We start from the raw sequence: 24012 nt of genomic DNA, 5'->3' as shown, positions 1-24012 counted from the left end.
TGCATTACAGGAGTGCAGGAGAGGACACATCCAATTTAATCCCTTCGTGATAAAGAAGTACCTCTGTGTTTCTATGGCAACAGGTTTTTTTTTCATACAGGTAAAATATCTGGAGATCCCTGGTGGCAAGTGAGTGATGGGGCTTGTGTACAGTGTGTTTCTGCTTGTCAGTAGATCATTGTGGAGGTCAAGGTGGTATGATCATAGTGAAATGGAACAAACAGGAAATTGTCGCTGGCCATAGGTCGGTCCCTCTTGAGCACACAGTGCCAGGACAAACTGTCTGAAATACTAACTATTAAGGAAATTGAATTTTGGAGAAGGAACAACACACACCATCCCAATGCCCAGGGATATTAGAGACATCAATCTTTTTTTTTTTCCGGATTAGTAATATAAATGATGTTTCTTTACCTCTATATCATCTAAAGGGAAATTTTGAAACTGGCTTTAGCACACCTATATTTATCTTATATAGGTGATAACAAAAATCCTACAAATTCAAACAAGATTCCTACAAACATTTCAGAGTTAAAATCTACCAATACCTATATTTTATTAGATTCTCTCTATCAGCAATACATGTTGATATACATTTAAGTAAATTAAGAGCAATAAAAAAAACTCGACACACAAAAAGAAATTACTGGGGAGGGAAGAATATAATGGTATCTATTTGTTATATCTTACTTTTATAGATACAGAGATTGGTAACATGTGCTGCATAATTATTATATTAATTATTATTATTATTATTATTATTATTATTATTATTAATAATAATTACAATAATAATAATTATAATAAAATGAATAAAATGCTTATACTGTATATTCACTTAAGGTAGGTGAATGGGTAAAAATGTTCATATAGAAGCTGCAAGCTGCGTTAAAAAAAAACATGCTGTGAGTAAACATGCTGATGTTAGGCCTTTAATTAATATTTCAAAGCAGTTGATGGACATTTTGCTTAGATTGAGATCACGGTCACGTAGCAAAACACATCTTGTAATAGTAAGTTAAATTAAAAGCTTCTTACTTAGTTTGTAAAATGAATGTAAGCAAAGATATTTCACAGAGTGCAATGTTCAGGGTTAAACAGTTTATAGAGAATACAAAGTTAAGGCTGGGAAACATCTTTTCAGGTAAACAGAGCAGGTAAGTTCTGTTTTATGCTACAAGATTTATACACTCCTAACATATAGTGAAAATGCAAGCTCATATACTGTATATGAAAGATTTCACTGAATGTTTTTTACTGAATGAATCATATTGACCCTTGAAACCTGAAGGATTTATAAATACTATATAAATATACAGAGCTGCATGTTAATATGTTGCTATAAGTAAAGAAGCCAAAGCCATGAGAGCAAACCTGGGCATGCGGTCTGGCTGGGAGGATTTTTGTTCTCCTGTCAATAACAGAGGTCAGTCAATTGAAGGCATCTGTGAGCTCATGTATAGCTTATATACATTGGATTTAAAGGTTCCAACACAAACAGTACATGAGATGACATGCAAATACATAAGTGTACTCTCATTGTTATGTCTTCAAGTGGAGACGCTCTATACAGTTGATAATGACTCCACATCAACAGCCTAAATATCCATGAAGTTACTGAGCAACTCAAGAACTTTGAGGATGGTTTTGGACTGGAATTAATATCAACAGTCTTACTACTGTGGCTCATGAACACAGGTTGCATGAACAGTTTGCATTTGAGTTTATCACTGAACAGCACACCTCAACATTGATGATAATAAATGGACATTCAATGCCATTAAGATGAGCATGGGGTTCCTTTTGAATTTGGTTCTTCTCAAGGTTTCTTCCTTATCATATCTCAGGAAGTTCTTCCTTGCCACAGTCACCACTGGCTCACTAATTAGAAATAAACTTACGAACTTATAGGTAGTAAACTTATGCATTCTTTTATACAACCCTGTAATGCTGCTTTAAGACAATAACCATTGTTAAAAGTGCTATACAAATAAAAAAAGAACTGAACTGAATTGAGCAGTGCGAGATGAGTGCTGGACAATAGATACCCAAGACTATACAGAACAATGAAACCCCCAGACAGAACAATGATGGGTGGACAAGGTTGTGTATCAGTAACCATGTGTTGTGAATCTAAGATATTTCATCAGAACAAGGTACCCAAAAGCAGTTCTGGAAATAACTCTAATAGGGAAGGAGTGTGTGGGAAACACACTCTTTTTGTGACTACACTCGAAGGATGTTCTCTTTTTTTACACGGTCTACTTGAGGCATAAACATTTCCGGTCACACACGACCTCCCTCGGACTGAACACCATTCACAGATCACAGACTTCCTTAATAGATTAATATACTAAAATGAAGTAAACTGTTGTTTTTGAACCAGGTAAAAACGTTCAAGGAGGAAGTATAACACGAATGAATGTTCTACTAGGATCCGTTGACCACAAATCAGCAGAACTAGTGGTGAACAAAAGTGTTGAGTGAATATATCATTAATTCAGCACTCATAAAAGCTACTGTATGTGCCTAACTCGAATCAAATGCTAGACCATTATACATATTTTCCTCCAACTATTTTTACCCACCAGATGCTCAACTTGGCTGCTGCAATACATTAAAAAGTGTTTTTGCAGGGAGGCAATGCTTCAATGTGCTTCATTTGCATCTTTCATTCTTTCTCTCTCTTGTTTGCTCCGTCATTCTCACAGAGAAAGTATTGCAATAGAAAAAAAATAAATGAGTCGGCACTCAAAACAGAGTGCAGAAGCAGGACATTGATGTCTCCCCTGAGCCAGAGAGTGGCGAAGTGCTAATCACGGTCCACTGCAAAATTAGCGACTCATTTTGTGACATTTGGCAAAGCAGCCATGCGGATTTATTATGCTGAGCACACACACTTGACAGATGAATGCTGAAACGCTGCCACGAGTTCAGCCACTGCTCCAGTCCTTTCATATCTTTACCCTGGAACACTATTAAATCAGCTCTAATCTATTACATTTTACTAGTATCTTTTTATCATTAGTAGTAGATTGTTTTTATTGTGGATTGGAAACCCAGCTTCTGTAAATGAAGGTTACTGTAAAGGCATTTGCTTGCAGGCTGAATGATTAACACTGCCATAAATGCCATATGATGATTATAACCATCTTATTATCACATGATCTTTTTTTATTTGGACATGGCTGTATTTAAACCAAATGGCTGAGCGATTTATTAATCCTGTTTGTTGGCTACAACGACTGTAAAACATTTTTTGGCTTGTTATGGAAGTTGGAGAAATTTGCCACAATTTATTTGCTTTCCAAATTAAACTGACAACAACAAATTCATCTCTTAGACTTCTGTTTAATGCTGTGATCATTATTGCTTCTTTTAAGTAATAATAATAAAACGTACTAGAGTAGATCAAAAATTGTAGAATAGAAATTCATATTAAAAAATATAAATACAAAAATACAAATTTAAAATAAGGTTAAAAAAAGGTCTAAAATATTTGGTATAAATATATAAATACAACAACATGCAAAAAAAATTCAAATAGTGAGAAAGTGCATACATTTTTATAAAACATAAAATGAAAGAAAACAAGTTTCAAGATATCAAATGTTTTAAATATAATTAAAAGCCCTAGCAACATTTCGGTTCAAAAGATCTCACAATTCCTCAAAAAGTCCATTTCACATTTTCTACAATATTGAAGTTGTGCCTTTTTTTTTTTTTTTTTTTTTTTTTAAACATCCCTCAGTCCAATTTGCTGTTATAATAAAGTCCATCTTTATGGAAGGTTCTATATTTTAGAGAGTGCTTGTAAATATTTGTGCTTAATCAGCCACGAGGGTGTTGGTAAAATCAGGTACTGATGTGAGGTGAGGAGGCCTGGGGTGCAGTCAGCGTTCCAATTCATCCCAAATATGATCAAAAAAGTTGAAGTTAGAGCTCTACAGCAGACCATCTTCAAATCAAAGTATTTGTATAGTTATTTTTAACCAATGAACACTGTCCCAAAACAGCTTTACAGAAGTGAAAAGATTATTAATATAAGTTTATCCTTAATGATTGTGTCAATGGTGACCACGGCAAGGAAAATCTCCCTGAGATGGAATTAGAAAGAAACCTTTAGAGGATCCAGACTCAATTGGGAAGTAGTCCTAAGCTATTGTTGCAAACTGTTTATATTAATTATCAACTCAGAATCCATCTTCTTGGTTCTTGAGTTTCACTCTCCACAGTAATCTCATCGATCTTCTACTTCAGACCCATGTAAAACACATTCATGGAGCACTCTTCGCTGAAACAGGTTTGGGTCTCAAGTGAAAGGAAATTCATTCAAAAAAATCCAACCTATCATCCATCTATATGTGCTACAGTCGCTAAGGGTATAAGAATATATTATGGTGGTGGTTTAGAGCCGTTAAGAAAATTGTAAAATCTAACTTTAAGATCTAGTTAGTACTGTATGAATATATGGAGGGTCATGTGTGGGTAGACACCTAAAACCAGGGACTGTACCTGATAAACCGAACTTCTAAATTTGTGGAAGAGCTAGAAAAAAAAAAAAGGATATAATGAGAAGGCACTAAATCCTTGTGTCACATTACCCTTTATCTCTCTCTCTCTCTCTCTCTCTCTCTTACACACACACACACACACACACACACACACACACACACACACACACACACACACACATATACATACATATATACATACATACATGTGTGTGTGTGTGTGTGTGTGTGGGGGGGGGGGGGTTAAATATTATATATATATATATATATATATATATATATATATATATATATATATATATATATATATATATATATATATATATACACACAGTAAGGAAAATAAGTATTTGAACACCCTGCTATTTTGCAAGTTCTACCACTTAGAAATCATGGAGGGGTCTGAAATTGTCATCGTAGGTGCATGTCCACTGTGAGAGACATAATCTAAAAAATATCCAGAAATCACAATATATTATTTTTTAACTATTTATTTGTATGATACAGCTGCAAATAAGTATTTGAACACCTGAGAAAGTCAATGTTAATATTTGGTACAGTAGCCTTTGTTTGCAATTACAGAGGTCAAACGTTTCCTGTAGTTTTTCACCAGGTTTGCACACACTGCAGGAGGGATTTTGGCCCACTCCTCCACACAGATCTTCTCTAGATCAGTCAGGTTTCTGGCCTGTCGCTGAGAAACACGGAGTTTGAGCTCCCTCCAAAGATTCTCTATTGGGTTTAGGTCTGGAGACTGGCTAGGCCATGCCAGAAACTTGATATGCTTCTTACAGAGCCACTCCTTGGTTATCCTGGCTGTGTGCTTCGGGTCATTGTCATGTTGGAAGACCCAGCCTCGACCCATCTTCAATGCTCTAACTGAGGGAAGGAGGTTGTTCCCCAAAATCTCGCAATACATGGCCCCGGTCATCCTCTCCTTAATACAGTGCAGTCACCCTGTCCCATGTGCAGAAAAACACCCCCAAAGCATGATGCTACCACCCCCATGCTTCACTGTAGGGATGGTGTTCTTGGGATGGTACTCATCATTCTTCTTCCTCTAAACACGTTTAGTGGAATTATGACCCAAAAGTTCTATTTTGGTCTCATCTGACCACATGACTTTCTCCCATGACTCCTCTGGATCATCCAAATGGTCATTGGCAAACTTAAGACGTGCCTGGACATGTGCTGGTTTAAGCAGGGGAACCTTCTGTGCCAGGCATAATTTCAAACCATGACGTCTTAGTGTATTACCAACAGTAACCTTGGAAACGGTGGTCCCAGCTCTTTTCAGGTCATTGACCAGCTCCTCCTGTTTAGTTCTGGGCTGATTTCTCACCTTCCTTAGGATCATTGAGACCCCACGAGGTGAGATCTTGCATGGAGCCCCAGTCCGAGGGAGATTGACAGTCATGTTTAGTTTCTTCCATTTTCTAATGATTGCTGCAACAGTGGACCTTTTTTTACCAAGCTGCTTGGCAATTTCCCCGTAGCCCTTTCCAGCCTTGTGGAGGTGTACAATTTTGTCTCTAGTGTCTTTGGACAGCTCTTTGGTCTTGGCCATGTTAGTAGTTGGATTCTTACTGATTGTATGGGGTGGACAGGTGTCTTTATGCAGCTAACAACCTCAAACAGGTGCATCTAATTTAGGATAATAAATGTAGTGGAGGTGGACATTTTAAAGGCAGACTAACAGGTCTTTGAGGGTCAGAATTCTAGCTGATAGACAGGTGTTCAAATACTTATTTGCAGCTGTATCATACAAATAAATAGTTTAAAAATCATATATTGTGATTTCTGGAATTTTTTTTTTTTTAGATTATGTCTCTCACAGTGGACATGCACCTACGATGACAATTTCAGACCCCTCCATGATTTCTAAGTGGTAGAACTTGCAAAATAGCAGGGTGTTCAAATACTTATTTTCCTCACTGTGTATATATATATATATATATATATATATATATATATATATATATATATATATATATATATATATATATATATATATATATAAATAAAACCACACACACATGCACACACTCCACAATAAGTGCACTTCTATATCTAAATAAACTCCATCTTAAATTATCATTGTGACACCCCTCATTAAATATCACTAAGAGCCTGACAGCAGGGAGGACTGTCTCAGAATCTCTTTTCTGTCAGGCTTTTTAATGTGAGATGGAGATTAACTCCGTGTCATGATGAGACATTTAGATGTGCAGCCGTGTGTGAGAGGGAACATGGGAACAAGGAAATTGGAAACATGGAAAGCCACTGTGTGGATTAATTACAACACTTCATGCAAAGCTGTGACATGGCTGGGTGATGCATTCTATCTGGTCTGCCTGTGAAGGCATTATAATTTTAATCATCACCAAAACCAAAAGGTGCACCTAGAGGAAGGACTCATGGTTGTGAGGAGAGTATAATACTCTCATAAACAGACACTTACTGTATTTGTGTGGAGGCAGAGACTAATGCCTAGAGTAAGATTTTCTGGTTTTAATACTTATAAAAGCAGAGGAAAGCTTGAACTTGAAAATTCAAGGCTACTTTAAACTGTGTGATAACATAAGTTTACTGCTTTCACAATGTAAAATGTGCAATAACATGTATAACTATCATTGTTGTCAATTGTTAATATGTACATATCATTTTGCATTTCTTATATTTTATTTTACTTTATTTTCTTACTTTAATTTGACCATGAGCAAACCTTCGAAACTAGTTTGTCAACAACTTTGTTCGCAAAGGATCTAAGAATACAATACATAATATATAAATACAGAACACTTAATCATTGGTCAGGAAATGAGCAAGACTGAAACTAATGCACTCCTATGAGACCATTTATTTGTTTACTTTTGCTGCAATTAATTGTTAGCTAGAAATAGGACAATTCACTCAGATTGCTTGCACAAAAAAGTACAATTATCATAATAATGATTCAATTGCTTGATGTATTTATGAAACAATGAGAATACATAATCCATATTTCTCTCTCCCTGCCATCTCTCCTTCCCTCTCTCACTCCCCACATCCCTCTCTGTTAAGTTAAACATACCCCATGATCCTGATGTCCTACCTCTGGATGGAGTTCTCTTCAAGTGGAGACACTTTGTGCAGCTGGGGATGGTTCCACATCAACAGCTTGAAGTTACTGAGCAACTTAATAACTATGAGGATGGATTTGTACTGTAATTAATATTAACAGTCTACTACAATGGCTTTACATGAACAGTTCTGCATTTATGCACCTATCACTGCAGTACACCTTAACAATGATGGAACTGTAATGAATAGACATTCAGGGCCACCCAGATAAGGATGGATTACCTTTTAGAAATGAACTTAAAATTATCAGGAACAAACTTATAGGCACTAAACTTATACACCTTTACAATCTCTCTATCTCTGTAAAGCTGCTTTAATACAATGTGCATTGTTAAAAACACTACCCAAATAAAAGTGAATTGAGTCGATTGAAAAATGACACCTTAGAACATTTAGCAACTCATTTTGCAAAAATCATTGAATTGAACAACAGTAACTCTGTAATAAGCTTTTCACAACTACACACAAGGCTTAAACATGCAAGGAAATCAAAAGGTAACAACTATCCCGTAATAAGTTTTTATCTATTTATTTAAATTCTCCACAATTTTTCTGACCAATTCTTTTCAATTCACACACACACAAGTTTTTATGATGATTCACGATTATGATGATGTACTCTCCAGCAAATTAAAGTGCCTTACTGTCTGACTTTTAGGGCAGGAACTTGTTTTTGATATCCACTATGATGTGCATAATTCTTTAAACAGGCACAAAGCAGCTTTTAAGAGGAACCTAACTGTTGATTTAGTTCCGAAATGAGCAACTCGGTGACAACCGTGTCAAAACATAATGCACGGAAATAACTTTTTAGAGGAACCGGACTCAAAAAAGGATCTCTTGAACTTCACCAAAAGTGAAACTGTACGGAGTCGGTGACTTTGCTTGGAGTATAAGCATAATGTGAATAAAAGTGATTTGTGAATTTTAATGAAATTACAGTGTTCTTTATTTAATTTTGTTTTAAAACAGAAAATCTCCTTTCAGATTCCTTAGGACAAAAGAAGCCATTGGCAGCACCAAAATTAGCACCAAAAGCAACGCAAAATCCTGAATTCTACCAAAACACCAAAGCTGAGAAATGCAATACAATGCTACAGAATCCTAAATCAGCTATACGGATAAATCCTAGTTTTATGACACTCTTTTAAATGCCAGGATAAGTACAGTGAAATAGAGCATTACTGTATAATCGTGGGCAATATGGGAATGTGACACCGCTTTACAAGAACTCTCAAGTCCATTATCACTGAAGTAATTTATTAAAGTAAGCTGAACGCTCTACTGGGGCCTACAGTTTGTACTGAAGCTACAGCCCAGACTTGTCAAAGAAATGCTCCAGAGACACTCTACTGAGCTCAATTCTCCAAAATTCAGCTTTACAATTAGGTAACTGATTAAATAAGGACATGGTTCATTTATGTGTGCATTTTGGTGTAAGAAAGGATGCCATAATGTTTACCTTAAATTCAGAGCTGAATAGAGGGTCAGTCTGTCCATCCCCCTCCTGCATGGCTGATTTATCTGATTTCAGATGAGGTAGGTAGAGGGATGGGGGTAGTGCAGCTCTCCACTGAGAGAATCTCCCCCTATGGTTGATTTATTTGGTTTGGGAAAATGGGATTGGGGTGTGTCAGAGGAACAGGGAGTGTTTGTGTGTGTGTGTGTGTATATGTGTGTGTGTGTGATTTGAGGCAGTGTTCCCGCATAGCCAATGCTTACCATGACCTTTCCAGTAAGCCCATTTATAATAGAGCCTCCCCTGGGAAGGAACCACAGTGTATCTGTTTTGCTATCTTTCTCTCCTATATTCCTTTCCATGTTATATTAAGCACTTGCAAATCTCCTCAGTTTAAATATTTAATATATTCAAATATATAATATATAAATATTAAATATTAAGCGTAACAAACTTAAAGGTCTGCTAAACCTTTGTGGTGGCCCCTGTGGATTAACTGATCCATTTTATATATAATATTTATGATGATAGAAATTTGCTAAAAAATGACCAGCAAAGCAGTTTTATTAACTTTTTTTTTTGAATAAAAAAATACAAAACTGACAAATGAGTCACTTGTTGCAGTATTGATAATAGGAAAAGTACATTAACATTTGGAAGACAATTATCGTAATTAACACAACTAATAAAATATTGAATTTATACAACTGAGTTATGAGAGTCTTGCTCAATGGTCCAGCCTGGCAGCTTTGTGGAGATTTAATTTAGTCCTAATGCTGGATCCAAAGTGCAACATCTTAACTAGTGAGGTAGCATTACTCTATATCATGATATAAAATATGATTCAAAATACTAATATCGATATATACTGCAATATTATCAATATTCTCTTCATACAATTAGCTCAAACAGTTAATTTATTAACAGAACACCACTAAACTGATGAAATAGTCATTGCATCTTTCTCAATTGCTAGACATCTGGTAACAGAATAGAAATGAACCTATTAGAAGACTGTGCCTGCCTCACAGCCGTGGGTGAGCACCAGAATACATTAGTAAGTGGTGACAGCAAGGATGACTGCAGGCAAAGCTGCGAATTTGAATTCAGACATGGTTTGCACAGCAGCAACGAGGAAAATCATTCCGCATGATAAAGGGGCTTGACCTGTCTGTATGCTTGAGCTGGAGGAAACCTCCTTCTATTACCAGCAATTACTTGTCAATCGACCATCTTGAAAAAAAAAAATACTTAAATGTACTGCTAGGAAAACACCAGCAGGCACACACACACACACACACACACACAGAAACTCACACACAAACACAATTCTGTCCTATTCACTTCGACACTGACATATATCCCAATCATAGCTGTCTGGCTAAGCACCTGATCAATCACTCTATCAAGACTGTAATTTGAGCTCAACCTGAAATCCCAGAGTCATTAGTAGGAAATATGATGAACCGCCAGAGATGGTTGAAGTACCCATTTTTCACGAGTCTCCTAAACTGTCCACTGGGCCATCAATAATTCTTTCTAAATATGTCTATAATGGCCATCACACACACATCTGCCCTGGGGATGGAAAAACTAATCTTCACTGAGGCTGTGTGCTCAATAAAGACATTTTTTAACTTTTTTTTTTTAAAGGAGAGCTCTTGTTACAGGTGGAATGTAAAAAGCAAAGATACATTAAATTGCTTCTGAAGCAGGGGAGATTTCCCACAGGTTGCTACAAAGAAATTGTACAAAATAACTCTGAAACTGAGTATCTGAAAAGCTGAACTTTGGGGGGAAAACACTGTTAAAGAACTTGCCTCAACCAGTAACAAATTTATCCTGGGAGCAAGGTAGTGGTTGGAACCAGTGGCAGGCCGTGCATTTGGTACCTGGCTTTCAGTGGGGACCTTAGTTCAACTAAAAATCCACTACAACCGCAACTGTGCCACGTACATCATCTGGAGCAGTTTAGAACCAATATTTGTCTAATAACATAATAAAAACATTAAAAATGTAAATAAAATCCAACCTACTCACCAGAGATGCAGACTCATAATTTGCACCACTCCTCAGAGGCTGTAATCCAGTGGTACCGCTCATATTCACTGGTCTGGACGTGGCTAGCTAGCTTGAAGGCTAGCAACCTCTCCTCACGACCTCCAGCTTTTCTTAAAAATTTCTTGAAAAGTCAATTTCTCTTACTCAGTAGGTGTAAAAAAAGTCTAACTCAGATGTATTAATGTGTGCAGTACACGTGTTTGCCAGTCAAACTTGCCTGTACCAGATTCAATCAGAGAACAGAAAAATGCCTACGCTATTCTGGGCCATCTAGCTGGCCCTGTGAGGTGGATATGAAATCTGATTGGTTAAAGAAACAGAGCCATTTCTTAAGAAGACTATAGTAAAAGAACCAGCAGTATTGATTTTTAAGGCCCGGGGCAGATTAGATTAACATGGTAGCACACAGAGGCTGAAATCTGATTGGACAAAAAATCTAAACATACACATACACGTACTGGAAGCAGTGCAGTCAAGAGAAACGCTACGAAGTAAGGAGAATAAATTAATACAACTTCATGGAACAAATATTAGAATTGAGATTGTAAATGTAGGTCAGTGTTTCTAATAGTGTTTAGGCCAGCAGAGAAGGATTTGCTGGCCATGACCGCCCGCCACTGGTTGGAACACTTGGTGCTAAGTGCACACACACACACACACACGCACACGCACAAACCTTGAAGAAATTTAACATACCTATTCTGCTAGTGTGTTGCTGGACAGTAGGAGGAAACCAGAGAACCTGAAGGAGTCTCATATAAACAAATGTGGAGCTCTGGACAGACCATATTCATTATCCATAAACTCACATAAATTGTTTTGCTACCACACCAATTTAACTCTCAGATTTCATGCTTTCACTCCTTCTTTCTGTGATCGGTCATCTCAAAATTCCAGACCAACATCTACAGTATCTTTCCTAAATTTCACACTCACTTACTTGATGTTTGTTTGTTTGTTTGTGTTTTTCTCTTTTAATAATCCTAAATAGTTTTTGTCTTCCTGACTTGTGCCTGTAGTCAGTTAAACTCGACTACCACTATATTCATTGTCTCTCACTTTATCATATTTGTGTATATTAACTCTGTTCGTGATTATGAGCACTATGCCGGCTGTGTGTCTGACTTTGAGCACAGGTGAGGACTCGTTCGCTTTGCAAACGGTGGCGTTGGAGATGGAGGGTTTGGAGAAACAGATTCGCGAGCTGCATGTAAAGCATGCCCGGCTGCGAGAGCGAAAAGCGGCGCTGGAAACATCCCGGGCGGACGCGCACTCGTCCCAGGTAAATTCCCGGGTTGAACCTAACGCTCCCAGCACCTCAACTCCGCGCGTTTCTCTGCCCAGACCCAGCGCACCTACAACTCCGGCAAAGGTGCAACACGGACCCTGGATGCGGCAGCGGCGGAAGAGACAAGCCAAGCCCCGGTCGAGGACGTCTCCCCCGCCACCATGAATGGTTTTAAATAATAAATGTATAATAAATGAATGGTTACAGCCATGGTGTCGAGAGCATAAACTTCTCTTTGTTAATAACTGGAACTGTTTCTGGGAGCGTCCGAGGTTCTTCCGCCCTGATGGCCTGCACCCCAGCAGAGTTGGAGCAGCAGTGCTATCAGATAACATCTCTAGGATACTTCACACCATCTGACTGGTAAGACATCAGGAAATCTTCAACTATAAGAACACGAATCCAACAAACCAAATAATTACAAGTTCACACACAGCCCAGTTTATAAAAACCGTATCTATTCCTCGTGTAGTAAAACCAAGAATTACATACACAAGATCCAGAAATAATCTTATTGCAGTTAAAACTGAAAAATGACAGATAAACAAACACCAAAAGGTTCTAAAGTTTGGTCTTTTAAACATTAGATCACTTGCACCCAAAGCACTGATTGTAAATGAGATGATCACAGAGAATAATCTCTCAGCACTCTGTCTCACTGAGACCTGGATTAAACCAGGTGAATATATGGGTCTAAACGAGTCGACACCGTCAGGATATGTTTATAAGCATGAGCCCCGTCAGACTGGTCGTGGGGGAGGTGTAGCAACCATTTATAGTGCCTCTCTTAATGTTAGTCAGAGATTAGGATTCAGCTTTAAATCATTTGAAGTGCTCGTTCTTAAAGTTGTACTTTCAGACATGCATAGAAAGCTCGCTCTGGTCACTGTGTACAGACCCCCAGGGCCCTACGCTGATTTTCTTCAAGAGTTTGCTTGTTTTCTATCCGATCTCTTGATCAATTTTGATAAAGTGCTGCTTGTAGGAGATTTTAATATTCATGTAGATGATTTAAACGATGCTCTAGAATTATCATTTGTTGACTTATTAAACTCTTTTGGGGTTAAACAAAACGTCACCAGACCAACTCACCGTTTTAACCACACACTAGACTTAATAATATCCCACGGAGCAGACGTCACTGATATCGATATTTTACCTTAGAGTGATGACATCACAGACCATAACCTTATACTGTACACACTACCGGTAGAGCAGATTAGCCATGTTGCACCACGTTATCGACCTGGTAGGACTATTGTTCCAACCACTAAGGACAGATTCATAAATAACCTGCCTGATTTATCTCAATTTCTCACTAAACCCATAACTGATAATAATCTTGATGAAATAACTAACAACATAAACCTTATCCTCACTAGCACATTAGACACCGTTCCCCCCATCCGGTTAAAAAAGGTTAGAGAACAAACACCTGCACCTTGGTATAATAGTCATACGCATGCCCTCAAGAGAACAACACGTAATCTGGAGAGAAAATGGAGGAAAACTAAATTGGAGGTATTTAGAATTGCGTATAAAGACAGTATGCTCAGCTACAGACAGGCGCTAAAAGCTGCTAGAGCTGAACACCTGAGCAAACTCATAGAAAACAAAAAAACAATCCCAGGTTCCTTTTCAGTACTGTAGCTAAACTAACTACGAATCAGGGATCTGAAAATTGTGTTCCATCACAGTTTAGTAGTGAAGACTTTATGAATTTCTTCACTGAAAAAATAGATAACATTAGAAAAACAATTGTGGCAGTTCAACCTCTGACACCATCTCCTGAGACAGTGTTACCTTCAACTCCACAACTCCACTGTTTTACATGTATAGGACAGGAAGAGCTGTATAATGTTATTGCCAAAGCTAAATCGACAACGTGTCAGTTAGATCCAATTCCTACTAAATTACTGAAGGAAGTGTTATATACAATTGGTGAACCTCTTCTGAATATTATTAACTCTTCACTATCGTTAGGACATGTCCCTAAATCCCTCAAGTTAGCAGTTATTAAACCCCTCATTAAAAAACCTAATCTGGATCCAAACACGCTATCGAATTACAGACCAATTTCAAATCTCCCATTTATGTCTAAGATTTTTAGAAAAGATTGTCGCTGCCCAGTTATGTTCCTACCTGCAAGAGAACAATATCTTTGTAGAATTTTAGTCAGGTTTTAGGCCCTATCATAGCACAGAAACTGCTCTAGTTAAAATCACTAATGACCTGTTTTTAGCTTCAGACCAAGGCTTCATCTCGCTGTTGGTTCTACTAGATCTTAGTGCTGCATTCGACACTATAGACCATGATCTCCTCCTAGATCGCTTACAAAATTACATCGGCATTCAGGGACAGGCATTTAGCTGGTTTAAATCCTACCTGTCCAATCGTTACCATTTCGTAGATTTAAATGGAGAGCTATCCAGGCTAATGCAAGTAAATTATGGCGTGCCGCAAGGCTCAGTTCTAGGACCCCTGCTCTTCACAATATACATGCTTCCGTTAGGAAATATTATTAGAAGGCATGGAATTAGCTTCCATTGTTATGCTGATGATACTCAGCTATATATCTCATCTAAACCAGGCGATACAGCTCAATTAACTCGGATAACTGCGTGTGTTAAGGAAATAAGAGATTGGATGACCCATAACTTTCTACTTTTAAATTCTGAGAAGAATAAGATTTTGCTCATCGGTGCAAAAACTAGTATACAGAAGCTCCAGCATCTCAACCTGCATTTAGAAGGATGTTCTGTAACCACTAGTTCAACGGTAAAAGACCTGGGAGTTATTTTAGACAGCAACTTGTCTTTCAATTATCATATCAACCAAGTTACAAAAACAGCCTTCTTTCACCTTAGAAATATTTCTAAGTTAAGAAACATGTTGTCTATATCCGATGCAGAGAAGCTCGTCCATGCGTTTATGACCTCCAGAATAGACTACTGTAATGCGTTACTGGGTGGATGTCCTGCGTCATTAATAAACAAGCTTCAGTTAGTTCAGAATGCAGCAGCCAGAGTTCTCACAAGGTCAAGAAAATATGATCACATAACCCCAATCCTATCATCCCTACATTGGCTTCCGGTTAAGTTTCGAATAGACTACAAACTATTACATCTCACTTATAAAGCACTAAATGGTTTGGCTCCTATGTATCTATCCAGTCTTTTAACACGCTACAATCCGCCACACTCCCTGAGATCTCAAAACTCTGGGCTTCTAGTAGTTCCTAGAATAGCAAAGTCCACTAAATGTGGTAGAGCATTTTTACATTTAGCTCCTAAACTCTGGAATAGTCTTCCTGACAGTGTTCGGGGCTCAGACACACTCACCCAATTTAAGTGTAGATTAAAAACATATCTTTTTAGCAAAGCCTACACTTAACACACATCACATATCATAACTTTGTGCTCCAGAACATCTGATCACATGCACATTATCAACTTGTGCTGTTAATATCATGAACAGCAGCTACGCTAATTCCTCTCCACTGCTTCTCTTTCTCTCCCCATCCCGAGTCGCCCTGAGGTTTGGCCAGCTCCAGTCACCTCCCACCTCGTGATGATTACGGACCTTTGAAGAAGTAGACGCCGAACTCGCAAACATCCCGAACCATCTAGAGACGTACAAGTCCCAATTGGATCCCACTACATGTGTGGAGTTTGACATTGGACCTCCTGGAGTGTTTAAAGGCTCTGGCATGGAGAAGCTGATGCTGGATCTGTGATGATCACAAATGCTGAGCTTATAAAACTAGGAGCTACTGACCATATAGACTGTATAAGACTGCAGAAAGAACATCACTTATAATCTTATACTCCAGTAATCATGTTAGTTCTCACTCTCCAGTGTTCTGTATTGTTGAAAGATTTATGATCAAACTCTTGATGTCACCCAAATGAGGATGGGTTCCCCTTTTGAGTCTGGTTCCTCTCAAGGTTTCTTCCTCAAAACATCTAAGGGAGTTTTTCCTTGCCACAGTCGCCACGGCTGCTCATCAGGGACAAATTCACACCATTCACCTTAACTGTTGATTTGTTTAAAGCTGCTTTGAGACAATGTCTGTTGTGAAAAGCGCTATACAAATAAATTTGACTTGACTTGTTGCATTATTAGATTCATGTTTATTTCTGAACTTCTTTTCAAATCTATCCTTGCATGTTTAATTTGTACAAAAGTGAGAAATAAGCCTTTATTAATAACCCTTAAGCAAAAAAAATAAGCTGATTATTCGGATGAGCTGGTTATTCAAAGACTATTAGTGTGTAATTCAGATCTAATATGCAAAATCAGTTCCATTAAAAGAAAAGTCGCCTTTGTGGATAAATTAATGCTAAGTCCTAGAAAAGCTGCAGACCAGAAATATATCATCTTAAAACCTTGGAAAAGCACCGCCAGTAAAATCTAGCCTAAACACACATGTATACATTTAAACAACATGGTCAAGCCAACAGCCCTTTCAACAGCTGTATTAATTCAAATCCATACATAGAAAGCTCAGCTGTTCGGCTCTGTATATTTGGCAATTAGAATTCATAGGGGAGTTGGACTCATGAAGACAAACAGCATGATAGATGTTTCTCACACAGCGTTTCCTGTCCACAGAGCAGTCATGAGGTCACATAATTAAATCATCCTCTCAGAACCACATTCTAGCAGTTGGATTTCCTTTAGCAACTCTCACATGGTGAACTTCAAACTCGAAGGCTTCAACAAGAATTTAAATAAACTGGACAGAAGAAAGATCACAGGAAGCCCCATCCTGTGCCTGGGCTGTCTTCCAGACTTAAACAGACCTCTCCTGAGAGCAGGACAGGAATAGGAGCTGGAACATCATACAGCCCTCCCAGCAGTATTGTGGGAATGTAAATCCTGTCACATGGCAGCTCTATGGGATCGAGGACCATGTCTGCTGAGATGGCAGATGGATAAGAAGGTGCATCAAGAAAGAATTATTTTTAAATCACAGTTTTTGTTTGCGGTCATTTAATCTGATTGGACTAATCAGTAGATCCTCAACACAGGCATGAGGGGAGGGAAATTTTATTTTATAACTTTTAAGCATTACCAGACGTTTAAGCATAAAAATTAAAAAATATAAATATTTTAAAAAGAAATAGAAGAAGACAGAACACGATTCTAATGTTTTCATGAACTTTAATTCAATGGACAGCATCAGTGTCACACCACTTGAAGAACAGCAGCATTATATTATAAATATTCTGCTATATTCTGTAATAAAGTATCTGTAATACATCTGCAAGTCAATGGTGTGCATTTGTATTGCTTTTGGTGCACAGAATGTATGTAATGATTAGTAATCGTTTGGTCCCGCTGATGGATCCTGTATATCTTCATTAGCAGTACAAAATTATTCTAAAAGATCCAAATGCACTGATACAAATCACATAGAGAATTTGCGAGAATTTGCAAGAATTTATATATGACAAAATATAAAAAAATATCAGTTCATAATTAATACGGCAAATACTGTATTCTAAAAACCAAAACATAACACAAAAGGTCATGCAAGGTCTTCACCAAAAAGTTTTTAGCACAAATGGATTAACAGTAACTGTTAAAAAGAGAACTATAAATTTCTCCTTTTTTCCCCTGATAGAATTGTACAGTTGCAGTTTCTCTTCCTATTGTTTATTTGATGCATGCGGATAATCTCTCGCAGACTCAAAATGACCAGTTCAGACATATAATTGTTAGACTAGATCTAATAATGCTGCAGTTTTAAGAGTTTCTAAGGTCATGCAGTGCCGTGAATGTTTGGAAAGACTTTTTTTATTATTATTTTTGCCAGGCCTCTTGTGAAATCTGCCAAAGGTGTTATTTGCTAGTTGGATATTTCTTTCTGACCTTGCAATCCAGTTAATCCCAGAGCAGTTCAATTTGATTTAAGTCAGTGACTGGTCAGGCTATTCCATGACAAATAATTCTCTAGTTGACCATTTGCTCTCCAAGTAAGGTTTACCGAGTTTGGACGTACGCTTCAGGTCACTGTCACTGTCACCTCCATGTTTGACTGTGAGTGTGATGCAGTCTGCTAACATCTTCTCTTCCGTTCTTCAACTTTTACAAGTTCTTCTCTTAGAGACAATTTGGACTCATTTGTCCACAGAACGTTATTTCAGTTATTTACTGTCTAATTCTTGAGTTTGTTGCATGAAAATAAAAGCAACATGCATGTGTCTTAAAAACCCTAAAAGACATTTCAAACCTTTTGACAGGCATTGTATAATGCTGCTTTAAATATATTCAACAATAAAATCCACACTCATGAATGATGCTGTAGTGTATATTACAGTATAATACTATACAGTGTATTATTCTTTGTTGCTATACTTCTACAAGTTCGGTGCTGCTCATTTGCAACCGTGATTCACAAATCCATATGTGGAATGCATAAATGAGAGGACTGTGAGGAAGTCCTGTACTAAGCTCATTAGGAGGATATTTAATCCCAACCAGGTGAAGTGTGCTGGAGTAGGCGGTAAAAAAAAAAAAAACTGCTCCTCCAACAAGTGTCGAAGGAGCGCTTTGATGCTGGTTTCTTTAAGACAAGTGAAAGAGAGTGTGATCAAGAACGAGAGAGAAAGAGAGAGGAAGCCTCCTGCTGAGCAAGATTTTCCAAGTTTCCGTGGAAACAAGGGGCAGAGCAGAAAAAGACAGACGTGAAAGTGCCACAGCTGGCAGTATTCGGTTCACCAGACATGCCTCACTTCTGCACCAGACACTCCTTACTACTGCACAAAACAAACATTCATAATTAAGCAAGGATGTGTTGTAGCCCTAACACACAACCTTAACCACAGAGCCTCCATGGCCTCAGAATATTCATCATAACACACCAGAAGAACTACAATACTGAAAACACAATTACACATTTACTACCAGTAAAAAAAACAAACAAAAAAACAAAAAACAAACAACAGGAACAATCCTGACCTAATAGTGGGGTCATGGCAAAACAATAACCTGTGCAACTGTAACCTCATCTAATGTGATTGCATACATGAGACCTGGCCAAGAATATCAACACGCATGAACACACAGCCATTATATTTCAAATTCACCTGCCAATGTAAATTTCTGATACCATCAGACACCACTTTTTTGGCCATTTAAAATTCAGCCTTGTATAAAATCAGTATACTGCATAACAATTATGTCTTCAGGGTTATATGCATGTTCCCTTTTAATTCAGAAGACACCAAGTTGAACTTTAATAACTGATGCATAAACGCCGTCTGCTTTTTTTTTTACCTCTCAGCACATGTGTATTCGAACCAGAAAAACAATCCGGAGATGAGCTTTAATCAGAGATGAGCCACAATGCTGGTTTTTTATGTCTAGAAATTTCACTTATTTTGGTAAATTCGTGTCCACAGATTAGATTTAGGTTTAGGATTTAGCCAATTTACATTTGTGGTGGACATTTAATCTTTATTACAAGTGAAAAATACAACCCAAGCATACAGCTGAGTGGTGGATGGTTTTCCTCAAACATCCATCAGTGGTTCCCTGGAAATTCTGAAACTTGAACTTCTGATTTCTGGCACGAAATCTTAACCACGGAGCCTCCGCTGCTTCAGAGGGGTTCTGCAGAATCACGTTACTTACAGTGCATGTCAAAAAAATGATAAAAATGTCTAGCCTTCATACTCTAGAGAAGGAGAATTGTTCTGAGAAAACTTCATCATTCAGAGATCTCCTGACCTAAGCATGAGATTCAGGGCTGAGCAAAAAAAATATGCCAAAGAAAGTGCGCAAAACATTAACTGGTTAACTCACAATAGCCACAGTGTAGCAACATTGTTGGTCTACATCAGTGTGGTCAGGCATTGTGGACAGTTGTTCACACAGTTAAGAACAGAAACTGTGGTTATCAGCACGCCCTTCAACATGAGAAAAAGAAATATGTTGCCAAATATGTTACTCATAAAAAAGCTAAAATGGAATTTTCCATTTTTCTCATTCTCACACTCTCTCTTTCTAATAGGTATGACTTTTTTAGGGTAAACTCTTCTAGGGTGCTAGTGGTTTTCCACTAGAGTCAGCCGCAAATAATACATGTGACTGAATTGTCAACTTGTGAATTTAACACATACTGTACTTTGTTTAACATGTATATTTTGTAATAAACCAATTGGCCAGTAGGCCATAAATGACATGCGTTCACCCATTTCAATTTTTCTACATCACACAACACAATCGTCATTCAGACAAATACAATATGTTTACTCAAAGATTTCAATTCACTTATATGACTAAAAGGAGAACATGAGACCTTAAAATCTAGAGTATTACCCTGTATACTATAGCAAAATCCAGACCACAGCTGTATGATTTACATCTGAAGCCATGTGGACAGGTTTCCTGGGACAAACAAGCTTTCTGTGAAGACGCATACCTTGCAGTGCCCCCAATTCATCTGCATAAAATCCAGAACCCATGACCCAACTTGAACATCAAAGCTTTAAACAATACATGGCCTGGCACGGATCTTCAATGTCTATAAATATGAATAACCAAAATAAATAATAGTATAAATACAGATTCTATTTTTAACTTATCACAACCCAGCACTCAATATCTCTATTATAAATAAAGGATACAACCACCAATACAGACATCTTAAACAATATTGCCCACACAAACAAAATATATTAGGATAAGATTATAAATGTTTCGATATTTCTCTAAGAAATAATACATTTTTTTTAATGAACTTTCAACTGGTCTGCCCCAAACACTTACATATGCTCAGAAGCTCTGCTCCACTCAGAGCCTATAATCTTCCAGCCACATGGTGATTTTCATAATGATTACTGGGCATCTGTTATGACAGTATACGTGTTTGGTAGTCACTCTGCTGTGAGGGTCTCACTGGGATCTTAGCCAAAAGCTACACACTCCTGAGAGTTTCTGTGTCAATTATTTCTGCTGATTGATGCTCGAGTGGTTAGAACAACTGGGATCCATGATGTTATTTGTGCTGCCACAGAAACCATGACAACAGGTTTTAAAAGAATTTGCTATAATTTTATAGCTTTATGCGTAGAAATACTTTTTTTTTTTACTATGTATTTAAATTAACAAACTTACAGCTAACCAATAATGTCAATCAAACTAACCCAACTAACCAAACCACTTAACTGAACATAAACTGACTAACCACATGAACCTTCTCGTCCCGAACAAAAAACTTCCCTAACTGACCAAAGCAATCTAAACTAACGCGAACAACTTGTACAAAACCCGTTGATTCAACCAACCAACAAGCAGTGCCAGACAGTAACAAAGTAAACGTAACTCCAATGCATTTCAAAGTCAAATATCTTACTTTTTACTCAACTACATTTTTCGTGATCAGTCATTCCTTTTTATGTATGAGTGAATAAAAACTTAACTGGTCAAGAACACAGCAAGCCACCAATCAGGTTCCGCTTGGTGGAATCTATTTTTGGATATCAATCACTGTTTGACTAATTAATATCATTCTAATATTAGTCTTGTGACAATAATGATAATAGGACATTATAGACAAAATAATAAGTCGTAGCACTTTGGAAACTTAAGTACATTTGAAGCTGAAGATTTGTAGTGAAAGGCTAAAGGGAGCACTTTGAATTTTACTGGAGTAATATTTTACCTCTACTTTAACTCAACTACATGGTTTGTGTACTTCCTTCACCAATGCCAACAAGTCAATCAACAACCCAAACTAATCTAACCAAAACAATTAAATCCAACCAAACCAAAAACATTCAACAAACCCCAAACAATTAAAATATAATCAACCAAATCAAACCCAACTCTTCAACCCAAACAAAACCAAGTTTCACACAAATCAAATATGCCAACTGGATCTGACTAATGCAAATTTGCACTCCTAAATTACATGTATGTGAACAGACCTGGATGACTATTGTTAATATTGCATCTTTTTTTAATATTCTACAATTCTTTTGTCTTCTTATTCATATCAGCAAATATGCATGTATTTTTTAATATCAGCAACATTTGCTTGGTCAAAGGGTACCAACAATAAAAGTGTTTGCAGAGCTTAATACCAACCGTAATCTCTGCATAATTTTGTCAGGCTCTTTAAAAATAGAACTTCTGTTATCCATGTACTAGTCACAATTTGCCCTGTACAGTTTCCCAGAAATATCTAGCAGAAATTCATACACAGGGTCCAGCAGATTTATTTCAAAATACAATAATCCTGGTGCTAAAAACAGCACAATATTTAAATTTGAACAAGTAGCCTCTTTAGCTGTCTCATTAAAAGATGTTCAGGGTAAGTCAGGTCAGTCACCTCATCCCAGATCTGCATGTTACACCCAAGTTGTATTTCTCATCACTGACGATGTGTGAACGGTAAAGTCGTTTTTTTCCCCCCTGAAATTCAAATAGGTTTTCAAAAGGAAATCACATGATCAAAAACACATTTATATTAATGACAATGTTGCAGCCTCTTGCTAATTAAACTATAGAGGCAATAATGTTAAATAATTTCCTAATATTCTATGTTGTGATGATTCTTGCATTTTTCCTTTGCTGTTGGTCTGAATCTCAGTGTCTATTAACGTACCCTGCATACTCTTCCAACTGCGCCACCACCATTTGTTCTCCATCTGCTACCACATGTCTACCCCACTCTAAAACCCCCACCCACACAACCATGCCACTCTGACTATCATGCTCTAGTTTGTGCAAGTTAGTTGGATATGCATTACTGCACTGCATGCTGCATACACAAATCCTGCCTCGATGGTCAAGACACTGGCGTGCTGATTGGAAGGTTGCAGGTTTGAAATATAAGCACTACCAATCTGCCATACAATGAATGAAAAATTGGCATCACCCAGATGAGGATGAGTATTTCCTTTTAGGTTTCTTCCCCATAATATCTCAGAGAGCTGAGAGAGCAACCACTGTTATTGCTTATTAAGAATAAACTTAAAGGGACTCAATTACAATCTGAACTGTATATTCATTATCGATTTAATTCTGTAAAGCTGCTTTGGGACAAGGTAAAAAATCTCAATACAAATAAAATTGAACTGAATTAAATATCGCCACAGGTAACCGCGGATGTATTCTAAATCCTTAACCGTGTTGGATAAAAATATGAGGCAAATGTAATTTCTTTAAATGTAATTCAATGCTCTTTCTCTGCAATACACTCACAAGTTCATTGCTTACAACTCTATACACTTCTGTGCTCCTGGGAGAGCCAAAAAAGTTGGTCACTGCTAATTAATAGTGACGCATCAGTCCTGCTGTGCCACTTGGCTTTCACCAATTGTTTTTTCACCTCCAATTTTTCCACTTTCTTTTTCACTTACTCCTTGAGCTGCGATTATCATTTACTGGAGGAAACTACCACTTCCACACAAAAAAAATAAGATTCCTCTGAATTCCCAAGCCATCCTGCTCCCACACTAGACAAGAAAATACAATTTAAAAATGATTTAAAAAATGCTGAGGAAAAGAAAAAAATAAAGTGAGGCAGTATCTATTCTAATGAGGCAGCCAGA

The 24012-nt window shown here is 37.4% G+C and overlaps 1 protein-coding gene across 5 annotated transcripts in view; it reads right to left on the bottom strand.

The window, feature by feature from the left end:
- Positions 1-24012, bottom strand: part of pag1 (phosphoprotein membrane anchor with glycosphingolipid microdomains 1) — a 56981-nt gene that overhangs the window by 20376 nt on the left and 12593 nt on the right. Inside the window, exon 1 of one of the 5 annotated variants that reach the window (XM_083523793.1) lies at positions 7609-7705. The exons of the other annotated variants lie outside the window; for them this stretch is intronic. The gene's annotated coding sequence lies outside the window, so the exon portion shown is untranslated. Of the gene's footprint in view, positions 1-7608; positions 7706-24012 lie in introns of those variants that run through there. 5 annotated transcript variants of the gene reach the window in all.

Source organism: Silurus aristotelis (genome assembly GCF_946808225.1).
Source record: "Silurus aristotelis genome assembly, chromosome: 21".
NCBI classification, from domain to species: Eukaryota; Metazoa; Chordata; class Actinopteri; order Siluriformes; family Siluridae; genus Silurus; species Silurus aristotelis.
The sequence above is the reverse complement of the archived record's forward strand: the minus strand, read 5'-3'. Positions and strand labels throughout refer to the sequence as shown.